Source organism: Dendrobium catenatum, unplaced genomic scaffold, assembly GCF_001605985.2.
Source record: "Dendrobium catenatum unplaced genomic scaffold, ASM160598v2 fragScaff_scaffold_220, whole genome shotgun sequence".
NCBI lineage: Eukaryota > Viridiplantae > Streptophyta > Magnoliopsida > Asparagales > Orchidaceae > Dendrobium > Dendrobium catenatum.
The window spans coordinates 868,582-873,918 of NW_021318682.1; positions in this window are offsets into that span (position 1 = coordinate 868,582).

Consider the following 5,337-nt stretch of genomic DNA (forward strand, 5'->3'; position numbering starts at 1 on the left):
CACACAATCACCAAAAAAACAGGAAAAGAGGCAATCCAAAGGCAATCCATTCATCACATCAAATAGTAACTAAATTATATAAATGTCCATAGGCAAAGTTCCTTGCTTATTACAAACCAGAGTTTTGTAGAAAATAAAGTTGGCCGGGCGATGGTATCTGCAAGGTTATTCCTAGCAGTTACATTAATAAAAGAGAGCAGTTATCACAAGCAATTATATATGTGAAAAAAAAAGTAAAACACACTAGCCACGCTCTTCCTTATTTGGGGGGCTTTAGCAAGCTGAAGCACCTAATGCAAGCATTTGATAACAAACTTAATATATTTTTTAATTGATTTAGCCCTCTTTACTACCCTGCAATCGAGCGGGCCACCTGCATAAATACTATGTGAACTCAGATCGTAACTAACCTAAGGGTAATTCTAGTCGGCCAAACACATCATCCATCCACAGAGTGTAGATAAAAGTAAGAGACACAGCAAAGCAATTTCATCCACAAACTGTCAGTGAAAACTACGAAAAATCCGGCACACAGCAGTAAAGTAAACACCGACCTATATCTAGATCTAGAGTTGGTTAATCCTAGAACATCATCTAAGTGTGTGTAAAAGGTCGTGTGGTTGGGGTAAATCCTATGTTGGGTGATTAGTCAAAGTTGTCTAAAGTTTTGAATTTGTTAAGGCCTAAAAAGGGAGATTTAAATTAAACTTTAAATATTAATAAATTAGGAATTTTAATTAAATTTATTTTAAAAGTTAATTGATTACCTTTGTTTCACACCGAGGCCGTGAAAAGTTTATTTAACCTTCCTTGGGGCTAAGTTAATAGCCTCGTAGGCCTGGTTACCAGTAGCAACGGGTAATTAAGTTTATTTTAAATTGGTTGGAATTAAAGGAAATGCATTAATGTTAAGGGGAATTGATTACTAATTTTTAATGGGTTGGTTGAGAATTTTAATAACCTATTAAAAGAATTTAGGAGTTGGAGAATTAACAGATTTAAAGGATTAACCCGGATACGTTAACTAAGGGGTCAAAATTTGACTTTCAAAACTAGAGTTAATCTTAAGGGTTTCAGATTTTTAATAAATACTAGACTAATAGAAGTTGTTAGATTAGGTGGCACACTCAATTTTGGAGTTTTTTTATGAAAAGTTATGTTTTTTAAAAGTTCTGGCACGTTTTGACCTAAAGTCACCTAAGATGTTGAGTCCTTGACTTTGACCAAATTATGTAGGTTTAATATTTTTAGAGAATGATAGATTCTAATTGAAGTCATTAGTCATTGGTTTGATTAGTCAAAATGTTTTCTATAATTAACAGTGAACTTTAGAAATTATACATATTCGTAGGGGTTACCAAGTTATTACGACTAAGGGTCTGCTAAGGATTTGAAACCCAAATGAGACCTAAACTCCTTGGGATCAATTCGAAATGTCATAAATGAACCTAAGGACAGATCAACAAGTGTTTAAAACCCTTTTGGGATTTTGAAGATTTTTAGTATTAATTAAAATTGGTTAACCCTTGATTTTATCTAAGCATAAACTAAGACCAATCTAGAGATCATTTAAGAGGGTTTCAATTCTTATTGATTAGGGGATTAATTAGGGACAATTATGGACATCTTAATGGATTTTATAAAATTAAGAATAGTTCATTACAATTTGATTAGGGTTAAGGCCATTTCTAAGAAGGATTTTTGAGGCCTCCTACTTGGGGAACCAAATGAACTCCAATTTGATGATGAATTTGGACCAATAGGATCATCTGACCCTAAGGACTAATCCCACCAAATTTGAGCTAAAATTGAATACTAAGGTGGTTAACTAAACCACCCAAGGTGATCTCAAGTCACTTCAAATCACTATAGTGGTCTATCCTAAGCTTGGATTGGGCAAAATTAGTGGCTCTACACTCCTTAATCCTACTCATCATTCAGCACACCAAAAAAACACCGCTAGTCCCATTGGATAGGTCTATATCCCATTTTTAATTTAAGGGTCAAACCATGACCCTTAATCTTAAAATTGGGGAAAATGCCCTTGAACAACTTAAAATGGGAAGATAAAATATTGGACATATCAAAAACATGCTCAATTCAATCTCCAAAAATTCCAGACCTGGTGGACCAATATTTAAAAAGTAATTAAAGAAATTCATAAAATGCTCAAATGAAATTAAGCCTAACACTGACCTACCAGGGTCTAGAACCATAGAGCTTTTGTGATCTCCCTGAGACCTTTCCAAGTGTGGAGGGAGTTATGAATTTTTGAAGTTCCCTTGAATTTCTAGATTTTTTAATTCGGCAATTACACAGTCAGCGGCTCTTTACACGCGCCGTGTGCTGATTGGCAAAGCAATCAATTGGCGCTAAACCGTTAACAGCCGGATAAACCATAGCCGTCGGATGGCAGATCGAATGACTGGATCAAACGACACTCGATACCGGGGATCTAATCTGAGCCGTTGATCGAAATCAACGGCTGAGATTTCGTCTTCAACCTCCCCGCAGTATCCGAGACCGACAGGAGCTTCTACGGCTTTGATCCGGGCGATCCGCTGGCGAACTTTGATGAAATTTCACAGGAGGATCAGGACTGTAGAAACCTTCAATCCAATGGGGAGATCCGTTGGGGTGAAGGTTTCCTTCACCCACTTGACGGACTACCTAGCTAGGGAGCTGGGATGAAGGATTACCGTCAGGGAAGGCCTCAATGAATGAGTTTCTCTATCAAGAAGCTTCAGGGATGATAACAAACTGACTCCTTCAGGGCGTCGGGACTGTGAGGACGGCCGGAGGTGCTACTTCGAGAAGGACGCCGAAAGCTTTCAGGGGCGCTCGCTCGAACGGACGGAAGTGATTTGATCTGGGAGCTCTAAGTGAGCGTCTGGGAGTTCGAAGAAGCTCTAGGAATCGATTTGAACGAATGTGGATGCCTCTGGCGGTCTGGGGAGCTCGAGGCTATTCGGCACCTTTCGGGAGCTTGGACAGTCGGATTAGGCTGGAGAGGGCTCTGGATCGCTGCTTAAGTGGACGATGGCGACGTCCTAGGGAGATTGGGGGATGAAACGCAGGGTAGCAGCTTTGAACCAGGAGTTATCTGGGGGACCACCAGAACTCATTTTCCATTGGTTCCGACTGCCACCGGCCATGGTCTGGGTCGGGTTGACTGGGGGAGATCGATGGAGGACATGCTGGAGCCAAGGGTGGAGTCCAATTTGGCCGGGAATGCTGAGATTGAACTGGTGAGTGGGGTTGGACCAAAACCTGCTCGATTCGAGTCGAATTGAGCTCGATCAAGGTCAGGTCAGACCCCTGGGTTTGGTATGGGAGATAGGTCTGGTCTTGGTGCACCCAATGCAAGTGGCAATTGGATTCCAATTTGGTCTGGGTAAAAGATGGCTCGGGTTGGATCCAAATCTACTCAGTTCGGGTCAATTGGGCTAACCGCAGGTCAGGCCAGACCAGGCTTGAGGTGGGAAGTGGTCTGGGTATGCTGGATCTAATGCAAGTGGCAATTGGGTCCAATTTGATCTGGGTTGGAAGATGGCTCGGGTCCAAGTGTTTTTGGCTACTTTGGGTTAGCCTAAACCCTGACCCAGGTTAGCCCAAGGCATTGGGCTGGCTAGAGGGGGTGTGTTGGACCTTAGGGCATCGTATGGGAGGTGTTAATCAAGTTCAATTGGGCTTAGGTTGAGAGTTGGATCTCAATCCCAAGTGATCTTGGGCACTTTGGGTTAGCCTAACTCTTGACCCAAGTTAGCCCAAGGGTTGGGCTGGTTAAGGAAGGTGCATTGGGTCAATGGGAATCCAATGACACCTTGATTTGTATTCAATTGATTAAGGTCAAGAGATGGCTCCAGGGAGGCCTCTCTTTGGTCACTTAGGTCAAGCCATATGGCTAACCCAAGTGAGTCCAGGGCTTGGGTCTCCAAGAGAGGTCTCTTGGGTACCCAAGGGGTCAATCCCTTGTAATTCAAAGGACTTTGGAATGGACTTGATTCAAAGATTTGAAAGAGAAGGGGTGTATGGGTTAATGGGTAAACTTTGTTTACTTGGTCAACCAGGTTGACCCAAGGTCCAGGTTTGGGCTCAACAAGTTGGGTTTGATATTGAAACTTATTGAAAGTGGTTTCAAGGAATCTGGAATTGATTTGAGTCAAAATGGGCATTGAAATCCCATAGGGGTATTTTGGTCAATTTTTGATCCAATTGTCAACTAGGGTCAAAAATTGGTCTGAAAAAATGCAGTTGCTGCTCAAATGGGTTACAAATCAAGGGTTTGAAAGTGATTGGAGGCTTTGATAAGGGCTCCAAGATCAAATCTTCAAGGTGTTAATCCAATGGTATATGCCTGTAAATATTTGAAGGTTTTCACGCCTTTGGAATTTTAATTCAGATTCTAAAGGGTTAGAGACCTCAGAATGGGCTCAAAATTGGAGGGTAACCTCTAGAGAAATATCTTATCACTTTGTAGGGATAGACTCTGAATCAGAGGCCATTTGACTTTTTTGAGATGTTTGAAAATCTTTAAAAAGGGTCTTTAGAACAGGGCCCTTAAGACTTTGGATTGAGTCTGAATTTCTGGATTTGGAATGGATTTTAAGTTTGAATGATTAATGTTGGAGTATCCAAATCATTTATAAATATGTCGTGAATTGTTAATGAATGGATAGGGTCAAAGCTAGATTAAAGGTATGATCAAAGTCTAGGTTGAAGTTTGGATTGTCAATTTGATTGGATCAAAGTTGGGTATTTGAGGCTTGAATGAAGTTTGAGATTTGAGCTGAATGAAGCTTTAGATTTTGAATTGATCAAGGTTGGGATTTACTTGAAGTTCGAGTTGATCAAAGGTAGGGATGTGATTTGAGTCTGGAGTTGATCAAAGGTAGGGATTGATTTGAGTCTGGAATGGTCCTAGGATCTAGAGGGGTTCTTAAGATCTAGATCTAGAGAATCCCTAAGCTCTAGAGTAGGCCCTAAGGTCTAGAGTGGATCCTAAGGTCTGGCTCTAGGAAAGGATCTTAAGGTCTAGAGTGGATCCTAAGGTTGGGTCTAGGAAAGGATCTTATGGTCTAGAGTGGATCCTATGATTTAGAATTATTCTGGAGTTTGGAAAGGCCTTAGTGACCTCTATATCAAAAATGAGGTCAACACCTTAACCAGGATGCCCTAATTAGGGTTTCTATTTTTTGTCGGATCGTCTTAGCCGATATGAACATCATCCAGGATGACTGTACTAAATAGAAAATAATAGAAAAAACCCTCAAGTGTGTGTACGCAAGGTTACTTAGCATTCAGAGTATCACTTTTATAACGAACTCAAGAAGGAAA